The sequence below is a fragment of the Aythya fuligula genome, chromosome 1 (assembly GCF_009819795.1).
Source record: "Aythya fuligula isolate bAytFul2 chromosome 1, bAytFul2.pri, whole genome shotgun sequence".
Taxonomy (NCBI): domain Eukaryota; kingdom Metazoa; phylum Chordata; class Aves; order Anseriformes; family Anatidae; genus Aythya; species Aythya fuligula.
In genome coordinates, this window is record NC_045559.1 from 128,689,522 (window position 1) to 128,702,731 (window position 13,210).

Sequence of the window (13,210 nt, forward strand, 5' to 3'; positions counted from 1 at the left end):
CACCAGTTCTGGTGCCTCCAGCCATGCCCAGCAGAACTGGGCACCGCTGCCAGCGCCACCCCCCAGCTGCACTGCACCCCTGGTCCTCCTGGCCCAGCCCCTGCCTTGCCCTTGTGCTGCTGGAGTGTCTGCTACCACCTCCCTTGAACCTTTCAGAGCCTGGGCTGAAGAGGTAAGGAATCAGGGCACAGAGTTACTTTTGTGGTTAGTGCCCAGCGATGAAAGTACTATATACGTGTATATAAGTCTACATATGTCTACATATGTGTTGTGCTGCAAAAGTCAAAGTGGTAGCCAGGGGCTCACTACAACATGGAGCATTCCCCATCCCACCCCACAGCCCTGACGCTGCCCAATTCCCACCCCAAGCCACACAGTGTGCTAGCTCAAAGTAAAGATGACGTTCTCCACATGGCTACCAAAGAGGGGTTACCCCAGCATTTGAAAGAGAGAAATTTCAAGAAGAAGAGGCAAAGAACACATCTTACCAATGCTTTTTACACAATGAATAGACATTCTGCACATCATCCCACCCCAGCATTTCCAAAATGGGTAGGCTGGGTCTTTTGACTGAGCATACAGTGTTATCCCACACAGCTTCATGCTGATCTATGGCAGTGCAATAACTATTTTTGAAAAGATTGTTTTATTTTCTTTCTAAATAAAAGCTGCATTCACCATGATTTTTAAATGTTTTATGACTTAAAATACTTTATATTATTACCTCCCAAATAGTGTCATCAAATTTCCTCAAGTGGTGGAGAGGGAAAATATGAAGACCGAAAATTCTGACTGCGCACCAGTAAAGCCCAAATAGTATCGTGCTCCTCCTGATTTTCTTCTTTAATGAAAGTTGAGGAATGTGCCCCAGTTGTACACATGTGAAATCTGCATCTCATTAGTTGACAACCCTCATAAATGTGTCAAAGACTATAACTTGTACAAATGTGCTATGGAAAGACTTCTATAACCATTACAAGATAATGAAGACATTGAGATCTCAGTTAAATCTATTCTAGGAAGATAAAATGAGCCAAAATTAATCTAAACTAAAAAATTTGAAAGCTACGTGTCTTGAAAGTTTGAAAAATGTAACAACCTACAAGCAATGCCCAGACAATCTAACACAATGAATTTTGAATAGCATTTTGATGCCAAGAAAAGGCACAGAGCTTTACTTCAAAATGAAAAATATCCAATTACAGATTTCTGTAAATTCTTGAGCAATAAGAATGGTAATAAGACAAATGAGAGGGGAGGAATGAAAGGGGAAGGAATTCAGCTCTTAGATCTTTATAATACAAAGCTTTGCCTGCAGTTTTTCTGTTCTTACCAGCATTTTTCTGGGGCTTGCATATTTGCTATTTCTCCTGGTTTTGCTCCTTCACCATGACTACTTTGATAGTTTACTTTCTCTGAATTCCCGAATCCTATTGTCTGGGGTTTAAGTGATTCTGTGAAGATGTTATGTGCACTGTACAGCACTTTTTCATCTAGAAAGGTATGCCCCAGTAAAGACTGGGAAGGAATAAAGAACGTGCCTACAGGGCAGTCAGGGCAGCACCCCAGAAGCTTTGTGCCTTTGAAACTCCCCCCAGGGGACGCCAGCTCCCAGCTGCAAGAGATGCTCCAGCAGAAGAGCTGTCTCACTGGGAGCAATCTCACACAATGACGAGACACGAGTTTCCTTACACTACCTTCACATCCCAGCACTTCCAGAAACAACGGTGGGGGTCCCTCTAAAAGCAGCAAAGCCTGCTTGGAAAAAGGCGAGGTGGCCCACCCCCAGGCTGGACTGAATGTCAGGGGGGCTGTGCCTGGAGGCATGAACGTGCCCTACACATTATCACTGTGCTGCCTGGTTCATGGAGTTCAACCTATGACAGTCACAAGCCCCACCTTCACTGCAGTTGTACCTGCCCCTGATTACGGCATGAAACTGCATCAAACAGCAGTCTTTCCTCTCAGCAGCAAAGCGACTAGAGGTACCCTGAGGATACACAACTCCTGAAACTGTTTGATACGAAGTTAATGACGGTATGTAGAGCAGACAATGTTCTATTAGCACCCCACAGGGCTGGCACCAGAGTGATGCATCAAAAATTATTTCTGTCCAAGCCAGCAACTGCATGTGGTAAAATGAACTGGTATGAGGATTATCCCCATACTCAAATAACTCAGACCATGGCACATAGTTGAGGTCTTGGTGCCACATGCACCGAGCATAGCCATCTCCTACTGCTGGCCTACAAACATCGCTGTCATACCACTGCTTTCTCCTCTAATGCTTACACTTACAAATAAACATGCCTCTCCTCTTGCTGCCTCCTACCTGATTCTCTTTGTTAGCTTGAATGTATACTTTCTGAAGTCAGTGAAAGTGTTTCTACTGCAGGAAATGGTCTAAATTCAGACTAACTGTCTGCAAAGTGACTATCTTAGCCAGAGACAAATGCAGTGGAGACAAAGATGCTACAGAAACTACCACAGTCTTAGCTGAGGACAGCTTCCTTATTGTTCACAGTAATGACAGGTCATAGCCATTGTGAAGAAAGGATTAAAAGCTAGCAAGGGGGTTGCAATAGTTCATGAAAATCTCCTCTGAAAACCTAACACCATTAAACCAATAGCAATATAATAAGCCTTGGTAAATCTGTACAAGCTTAGCCAGCCAGAAGGACTCTGAGAAGGATTTTCAGTGTGTGTACTCTCATAAATTAATTGTTGCTTCCTAGGAATAGTATTCCAAAAAGGACAAAAAAGATCTTGACTAAGGAGTTTTATGGTGACCTCATAAACCTCCAAAATAACAATGGCATTATATGAGCTTTTTGTTTTGTTTTGTTTTTCCTTTGGTTAAGTGTGCCACAGAATGGTGATGTGTAAGAATGGAATTATTTTGTCAAGAATAAATCTCTGGAACCACCTCTGAATCTATCCACTTAAGTAGTATTGCATCCATTACAACAGCATTTGAATACCTTCCAGCTACTTGCAACACAAACAACAATCTCCATCTCCTTTCCCACAATAGGATTGTATTCATATTCATTTCTATGCTAGCAAATTTTTGATTTGTATATCTGGTGCATGTCTAGTGAATATCACAGCTTGTCCTGTGTTTCTGGGTAAAACATACAGTAAGTATAATACAAAATAACAAAAGTGAAGTAATCTCTGGTTTGTCTGGCAATATTGTGTGTATGCACATGCCTGGGATATTCAACAAGTAAACATTGAATTTGCTTTTGGAAGTGAGCATTATTTATCACACCAGAATTTCTCTCATTTTGTAGAGGCAGATTATCATCTCTACTCCTGAAGATTTCATGCTACACTGAGTCAACGCTATGTGCACCTCCCTGTAAGATAAACCCTCCAGGAAATACTGGTAGTGAGATTTTGCTTTTCTCAGTCATTTAATAAAAAGTGCTTCATTATTCATTCTATAGAAGTCTCCCTGGAAATCGCAATCTCTCCTTGAACAGAGAGATGCTTCAGCTGTAAATCATAGGATACCAAACTGGGAAGATAAAAACCACAAAGAACATTTAAATTAACAGAGAACGGATGAACAATTCATAATTAATGATTTGGGAATGAATGCCACCTCAATTTATCATCACGTATTTGCAAAGGCGCTACATGCACTTATATGCCTTTTACTGTCTTTACAGGGCAATTACTGAACACTGGTCCAGTTTGTTCCAGTATGACTGATATGGTCAGGTAGTTAGTCCTTCTCTGACCTCTCTGCTAAAAATTGTGCAAAGGATGACATCAGTAATAAATTAAATGCTCATTCTCTTAAAAAGGAAGCAGGAGTTTCAAAGCTTGTGCCTAGGAACTCAGTCTGACTGGCTGCAAATTGTTATAAAATGCTTTGTGGAGTCTCTCTGTGCACAGTTTAAAAACAGATTGATACTATGAATTTGTGTTTGTGAAGACTGCAATTTCACTTCATATACAGAGTTTGTCTACTCTATCTGTTGTTTGTGTTATCTTCTGATTTTATTTTATTTTACTTTATTGTTGGACTAATATTCCCAACGATGGCGATTCAGGGCTAGCAACTATGCAGCGATGCCATCTTTCTGCCAGCATGTGTCACATAACCTGTAACAGAGACTATTCATCACTATCTTTCTCACTCATAAAATCACACATGCAGTGTCTCAGGAGCACAGCAAGGTCCCCCCTCTCCTGGGGTCACTCTGTGCATATCACCTCTGGCCATGTGGTGGGACTGTGCCTGCATACCAGGCCTCCTAAGTGACTTAACACGTACATTGCCAACCACAGCAAGAAGACCCTGAGCATGTCAGCTGGAATAAATACATTTCAACTGTAGCCCTGTGATAGAAAAAAAAAAAAAAAAAAAAAAAAAAAAAAAACAGCTGAGTCTTTAGGAAAGAGAACAGCAGGGAACAGGCTGTGATATCCCAGAGCAATTAGTCCAGCTCACTTTAGGCTCTCTTGCTATCTCCAGGCTACCCCAGGAAAGATGCAGTCAAGATGAACTCCACAGACAGGCTGAACTCTTCTAGTCATTAAATTCTTGTCATCCACCACATGGAAATCTCAAGGGACGAAGAGCTCGTTATGACACTGGCCAGCTTCTTTCCTAAACCTAAACTTCACAAGAGAAGTAACTGAGTGGGGGATCATCTAGTCGGACCTTGGATGGCATGTGAAGACTGGTAAAAGGTTTAATTGACATGAAGTACTTTGGTCTAAGGAGAGAGCACAGGTGAGTCCAGGAGATAAGGCAGCAAGGATAGGACCAGTATAGCATGCCAGGATAGAGACATTGCTGGGAGAGGACATATCATTGCTGCAGGAGGAAGGGGCCCAAGGACAGTTCCAGAGCAAGGAGAAAACTGGAGTAGAGGTAGATGTGAATTCGCTCTGGTTCTGATTTCTTGTGCAAGGTACTGGGAACAGTCATCATTTTTTTTGAAATGCTTACCAAGACTGCATCTGCTTGCTTCATCTTTCACATATTTCTTATAAAGCCACCATCCCCTCACAATCAGAGCTCTGAGAAGGAATAAGCAATTGGCATGTAGGGGGTTCCCAGGGTTGTACCAGAATGATAGATGCACAGAATTTGTACCAGAAGTACCCAGAAGTTCCTTTCTGAGAAAGAGGTCCAGTCTCTGCTTATGAAGTTTATCAAAGACAGCAAGGAAACAATAGCAAAATTATTCAGGTGGCAGAAAGCTTAAAAGCATGCAGGATCAAAAGGAGCCAACCCAGCAGCGGGACATGTACCCAGCTTCTTTAAAACCCTTGCTTCACAGTTAAGATCTTTGCACCCTTCAGGATTCTCAGAATTTGTCTGGGACTTCCAGCCAGAGTATCTCAGTCAAATGTAACCTAGCTGTAACGTGACCCAGAAGCAACACTCGTGGAACAATCAAAAGAAAAAATGTTTGCCTGCAATGTTAAAAAGCCAGTTCCTGTACAAAGATTGATTAATTTAAATTTACTTCCGTATTTTATTTAAATTTTCCAAAAACATCTTGAATTTCCAAAACTAGTCTCTATCAATGTTTGCCATACCCTAAAGTTATCAGTCAACTCATATTAAGTTTGAACCCAGGCAGAACTGAGAAGAGAAAATGAAGTGAAGCCTTCAGAATGAGATGCCCTGTAGAGAGAGATTCGTGTCTCCCAAACCAGCAGTAACTACATGCTGCATGTAAGCCATTTATCTGGGTTTGCATGCAGCTGGGTTCTCCTGAAGAAGCACATTTTTCTGACTCGGGAATTTTCCATGGAGAAAATCTCCAGAATATGTCCACTTTTCTGGGATTTCTGGACCGGCGTGTGGGAGGAAGTTCCAGAGGTTTTGTACCATGTGCATAACCCAACACAGCCATACCTGCTCAGCAAGATCCAGAACCAGACAGGGCTGCTGGAAAAAATAATATATTTGATGTAGAACAAACCTCATATGTCCAATGTGTCTTGTTTTTTTCTATATATAAGCAAATCCCCATAAACAGTGGATCCTACCATTCTCAATAACAGAGATCTTGCTTCATATTTAACATACGATGTATAAGCACATAATTCTGTCTGATATTTCCAAGATTAAAATTACATTGCTCCAGCCCAAAAGCAGAAATCAGCTTCCTATATATCACCAACAGTCAGATCTTATGGGTGAGAACTGAGAATAAATTGGAGGAGAGGCCTACATGACACCTCCCTCAGTCTTCTCGCAAATTTTATTGAGGAAAGTTGCTTCCCTTCTTATGCCCCCATAGGGAACAAGCTACACTGAGAACATTAACAAATATTTCCATGAAAACTTCAATCAACAAGAGCATTCTTACTGAACTAACATGATGGAGGTAATTACACAGAGAAACTGGGTCCAACTGATGATCAGACAAAATAAACAAGCTGTTGATGCTCAAAATATTCAAAGTTTATGAACCCCCCTAACACTTTTCTCATAATTACTCACTCCTACTGAAACAAACACGTTATTTGTTTCCCTAAATTTCCAGTCAGTTTGCTTGTCTGTTGTTTTTTTTTTTTTCTTTCTTTTTTTTTTTTTCTTTTTTTATAAATTTAAGTTGGCCAAAATATTTGTGTCTGGAGCATTGCAATACCACTGGCAAAGCTAACCAAAAGACTCGCCAAGTAACGTCTGTGGAATCATACAAGCACTGGAATGAAAAATGAAATGCTGATGTTGGTCTATAAACTGGGGTCAGGCTTTCATGGTCAGCAAGAGGTAAACGGTTTGTTTGTTCTCCTGGGGGTGACTATTAAGCCTTGGAGGTTTTGAAAGGAATTAAACACACATCTTTCATTTTCTAAGAAAGTGATGTGCTCAGCGGGCCCTTCTATAATCAGAGGGCGCACATTCATCATGACTTCTCATTGCCACCTAAAAAAAAGAGTGAGACATCATTTTCTGAGAGAATAGCTGCAGGTAAAGATGTCTTCACATCGTGGTTTCCCCACCTTCTTGCCTACCCTTGAATACCCAGCAGAAATACCTAAGCTTATTTCTGAACTCTAAGGTCAATGGGAGCAGCCATTCCAGAGATCTTAGCTCAGAGATCTGTGCTCTTCCCTGAGCATAAAGGGAGCATGGGCTCTTCATCTGGAAGCATAAAGTTGGTAGAACGAACCCAGGTCCCAGCACAAATATTTTTCAGATAACTCTTCTGGAGCACCCAGCTCTCCCCCTGGGTTGAACAGAAAACCTCAGACATGGCTTTCAGCTTCGGATCCTGTCTTGTGAATTAAGCATCTTGAAGTCATGCACTTATGTACTTTTCTACTACCTTTTTTTTTAATTCTTCTCAGTGTTAATCTAGTCCTGAGTCAGTTTTAAGTTTCACAGACTTAATTTGACCCTAAAGAACTAAAAAGCCATGCGTAGTTCCTGGACCAGAAGAGACTTGTGAACAGTTCAGATGTGTTTCTGCCATCAGAGCCATGCCGCTCAGTAAGTTTGTACTGGCTCCACAGCTGGTGGTCATCTAAATCCTTGGCTGCTGAAAGAAGCAGCTGAGACTGACTTCTCAGGGTGGCTGGGTCAATCCACCTGTGCACCAAGCTCAGCTCTGACCCAGGATCGAGCCATTGCCATCTCCTGCCTTTGTATCCAGAACTTTCTGCAGCTCTCTGAGCAGTGCAATAGGCAACTCATCACTCTCAGCTATGTGGAGATTAAGCAATACACTTGCAGGATCAGGCAGCCTCCCCCTATTTGGGACAGGTCACCATCAGCACACACCTAATCTATATTCTGCATGGCTCTTCAGTGCACTTCTCGTCTCAGTTCAAAGCAACTGCAACTAAAGCTTTTATAACAGATGACAGAGACAACACAGAGAAAGCCTTTTGCTTCCTCTAAGCCCTCTTTTAGCAGAAAGATCGGTCAGCAAGCTGTGGTCTGTCTCAGGATGCAGGTGTGGCTATGGATATGATTATTTTCACCTACTGCACTGGGCACAGACATTTGCATTTGTGGAAATTCAAAAGGTCATAGAAACAGCATCAGTGAGGCATCTGCAGTAACAATTGAAAGAGAGCTACGGCTTACAAAGAGACAGCTTTAAGAGTTGTGGGCATAACAGGTAGGTACAAAAAATAAGAGAAATATTAAAAAAAATAAATTAAAAAAATGATGGAGGGCAATGCTAATAAATGAAGCAGTTAAAAGGACTGACAAGTATGTAACTGAGTGATTTTAACTGAGGCTCAGGTTGGAAATGAGGAGACATTTCTTCTCAGAAAGAGCAGTCAGGCACTGGAATGGGTTGCCCAGGGAGGTGGTGGCATCACTGTCCCTGGGAGTGTTTAAGGAAAGGCTGAACGTGGTGCTTAGGGACATGGTTAAGTGGGACATGGTTTAACCTGTAGTCAATCAAAGTTGACCTTCTATTTGAAAGATGATTTTTAAGCTTATGCAGAAATTAACACAAACAAAATAGTGAACAAACCTGATCCCAAGTCACAGGATTTGCACTCTTTCTATACAAAATGTCTATCAGGTGGAATTTTTATATCCATACCTCTTAGGCAATTCATGATATTTCAGAGATCGATGAAGGAATTCGGTATACAAATAAAAGCGCACACACATACACACACACAAAAAAAAGTTTGTTTTGGGAAGTCATCTGTATCCCTCATACGCAATGTTTGTCAAAAGAGGGGAAAAAATACTATTAAAATGATGAATGTTGTTTAAACATCATTGGTCAAAAATCATTTAGAAAGTATTATACCACATATTACTGAGTAGATAAAGTATTAGGTTGGGACATTAACTTGACATCATGAGTTTTGTGGGCTACATGCTGATAATTATGGGGTTTACTTCAGTATTCTTATGTGAGTGTTCCATATGCATTTGGGAATCATTTGGGGCTTAGTAATGTTATAAAAGTAGAAGGTGAAGGGTAATCATGAAGCCAGGTATAGTGCTGGCTTGTCCTACATGCAGTTTGACTCAACACTCCTTCTCAGGGCCACATTCAGGCATTAGTAGTTTGTATCAAATACACACTTTGTCAGCCAGGAGAACTGCTGGTGGGGTGGGAGCCACTCTGCCTGCACAGAACGCAGTACCATGAAATCACAGAATGGTTTGGGCTGGAAGGGACCTTAAAGCCCATCAGGTTCCACCCCTGCTGCCCTGGGCAGCGACACCTCCCACTGGACCAGGCTGCCCAAAGCCCCATCCAGCCTGGCCTTGAGCACCTCCAGGGATGGGGCAGCCACAGCTTCTCTGGGCAGCCTGGGACAGGGCCTCACCACCCTCTGAGGGAAGAATTTGTTCCTTATATCCAATCTAAATCTTCCCCCTTTCAGTTTACAGCATAAAACAGACTTGGTGCCTTCTCTCACCACTGTGGTCGCAGCCTTTTGGCTATACAACTCTGCCCTGCTCTGGTCAAGGCACTGAGTCTCTCCTTAGATAAATGAACCAAAACCTGGCCCACATCTTCTGATGGTTTCACTGTCTCCATCCTTACTGTGGCCTCTTCACGTGTTGCCTGCTGACTGCAGGCATTTACACAGAATCACAGAATGGCCAAGGTTGGAAGGGCCCTCTGAAGATCACCTAGCCCGACCACCCTGCTGAGCAGGATCACCCAGAGCACATCGTGCAGGATGACATCCAGGCAGGTTTTGAATATCTCCAGAGAAGGAGACTCCACAACCTCTCTGGGCAACCTGTCCCTGTGCCCTGTCACCCTCACAGTAAAGAAATGCCCCCTCATGTTCAGCCCGAACCTCCTGTGCTGAAGCATGTCTGACATTATTTGAGAGTTTTCTGGGTGAAAAATAAGTGATAACAAATGTGAAATAATTCCCATTTCTTTTTTTTTTCTATATAACAGAAACAGCACGTTGTCCTTGTACTTCCTAATTAAAAACTTTAGATGCTGCTCTTGTATAATAATGGCAAAATTAACAAAGATATAAAATAGGTTCAGTGACTAAAGACCAACAGGATAAAATTAAAAGACAAGAAGACAATGTATCATTATAATGTTTTATTGTGTGTGTATACTGCATAAAATTAACACATAAAATCCTTATCTAAATCATCATAAGCTGCTATGCCAAATGTTCCACTGTTAAGCCTCTGGAAATAGAAATTAATTGAGCGCTCAACCCTTAGGGTGTTTTTTTTTTCATTTTTCAGGCTCTGAAAATCTAGATGGCACAAGGTCCCTTTGTTAGCCTTCAAGAAAAAGAGGGACTTCGTGCCATCTGAGAGCTAAGAGAAGACAGAATATTTTAGCGAGACAGAGCTACTTGTCAGGCCTATTTGGCAGAATTTTTGCTTCTCCTGAGCAACCAGTTCAGACCCCAGCACTGCTGTTTGAAGCAGAGGTTTGCGCATTACTATTTTACAATGCTGCCATCTATTGGCTTAGGTGGGGGGTTATGTTTTATACACAGAGTTAATAACTTTTTGCATTTTTAAATGCTTTCTCAATGGTTTTTATGTGGCTAAACATACACAGCTGTGATAACAGTACCCCATGAGAATTGCTTCAGGTTTCCTTGAAAGTCACTGGAAGAAATAAAGATTTCTGGGGTGTGTTTCATTCCCAAAGTAGATATCCAACAGACATCAGATATAAACAGTACCCAAAAAGCATTAGAGTGTTCTACCAATGTCCATAATGGGATCTCAAGAGTGACCAGCTCAGGTGTAGACATCACTGTCATGCTGTACATGTAGAAAGACAGCAAAGGGAATAGTAGCCCATAATCCAGTGGGGAAAGTCTTCAGAGGTGCTGCCAAATTTTAATTCATATTATATGAATATAGATGTGAAAATATTTTTATTTTATTTGGCAGTTAGACTGTCTCAATGATGCTTCTGCCTCTCTCCCCTGTCCTGCCTATATAGCCTGTTCCTTTCCCTTCTCAGAAAGTTTGAGCTAAGTAAAAGAAATCTCACATGTAGTTTCCTTCACACAGACACACACCAGAAAGGGGCATCAAATTTTCCTAGAAATGTTAAGAATTTCATATTGAGATTACACAAGAGCTAGACCCAAGTAAGTTTTGTTTTAATCCAGAAATAGAATTTGCATTATAGTTGAAAATCTGCTGCAAATAAAGCAATGTTAAATATGATTTTGTCTTATCAAAGGACAAACAGACAATAATGTAAGTGCTTTAACTGGTTAATGATTAGTCAAGAGCTTTAGGGGTGACTTATTTTGGGTTACCCCTAACTTAGTAGAGCAACACTAAAGCAACAGTTTTTGCAAAGTAATGGTCCGCATATGGATTTGCAGCAGTTTAACCCAACCACATATTTGGGTGTTACAGATGTATACTCCTTGAACAGTTGTGCAAGAAAAAGAGGTCAGCACCTAGCTTCCAACTTCTTATCATCGCCCCCCTGTGCTGGAGACTACCACCCTTTCAGATTTGATGACTACAGTACTCTTATAGTCTTTTATAAGTGGTTAAGTATGTTGCAGATTTAAGCTATTTACATTTTTAACAAATCCCAAGTCGCTGTACCCCTTTTTTTCTAAAAGAATTAATTAATTAATTGGTCAGTTAATGAATCGGAGTATCTGGCAAATGTTCTCTAAGATGCTTAAACATGCAAATTGCAAATGCTGCTCCTTATGAGGTAATTGCCCTGCTCTCATAGCTGTTCTACTCTGGCATTTCATTTTCCTGTCAGGCAATCCTAATTTTCAGTCCAGTTCCCAGCTAATGCTCAACCATTGGGGCGACACTGAAAACTGAAAGGAACATAGCCATGGAAGAAAGCTCAAGAGGGTCCTGCTGTGTTGTGCAACACCACTGATAAAACTGTTAAGTATGAGCAAACCTACCCTGTAATGTCTCTGGTCCCAGACCTGGGAGGGAAGAGGTCATGCTGGAGTCAACAGAAGCCACCCTTTCTTCACCTGTGCTAGCTTTGGGAAAGAAACTGCAGGGGTGTGCACTTCATTCTAGACCCAGTTTACATGAAAGTTTACATCTTTCATGTTTCATGGGTGTAAAATAAAAAGATTTAAGAACCAAGAATGAAGAATTAACACAAGATCTTCAATTCTGTTGTGTTGTGTGAGGGACTGTGTAAGGGGGTTGCCTTTTTAAGCAAACCTTTCTGCTAAAGGCTTCCTTCTCTGATAAAAGGCAAACTTTAAATCAATGAAAAATATACACAGGCTTCCAAAGTAAACAGCTCTTAAAACAGCAGATATTTTGTGAAGTGACAGACTCAGAAGCGATCCATTGACAATGAGGTGAAGCAAGAAGAAAGAAATCAGTCTTCAGCAGGCAGATCTCCCACTGCTCACAAAACGTATGTAATTAGAGGTTTATTTAATATGATATCCATGTAGGTCCCATAAGACAGATAACTTTTAAAGTGCTTCCACACAGAATAACTGTGCAGTTGTAAAGATACTTAAGTAAGGTAGGTAGATGGAGTAAGTAAGAAGTGGTGAAATTAAGAGAAAATATGTCTTGTAACAAGTAATACTATCTCCCCCCCAACATAAATAAATAAATAAATAAATAAATAAATGGACTTCTAAACTGAAATATTACAAAACTAAAAGAAGCAATACAATCACTTTTTTTTTTAAATGTACACAGCAGCATTCGTAATATGTTACTTGAAGTCTCTGGTTGAGCTTGACAACCTGAATAAAAACAGCACAGATGCCATATCTTCGTGAAATTTGCCCTGATGATGCCTTTCTTCCACACAACATACAAAAATTCAGCAGTAATACATGCTTTTGCTTAAATGTATGTAACAAGATGGCAGAGTCAAGTACAGCTGGTATGTAACAAGATGGCCAGTGGCAGTGGTGCAAAGTCTAGTTTGTCGAGAGTCCTGGTAGACACAAAGTTGAACATGAGCCAACAATGTGCCCTTGACACTAAGTAGGCTAATGGTATTATGGGCTCTATTAGGCAAAAGATCACCAGTAGGTCAAGAGAGGTGATCCTTCCCCTCTCCTCAGTGTTGATGAGGTGGCACCTGGAACTTCTGAGCTCCACTTCTGAGCTCTCCATTACAAGAAAGACTTGGGCCTACTGGAAGGATTCCAAGTGAGGACCACCAAGATGGTCAAGGTACCTGTAGTACCTCTTCTCCTGGTACCTCCTTTCTTCAGTGTAAGGGCAGTGAGGCACTGGAGCAGATTGCACAGAGAAGCAGGGATGCGCTAT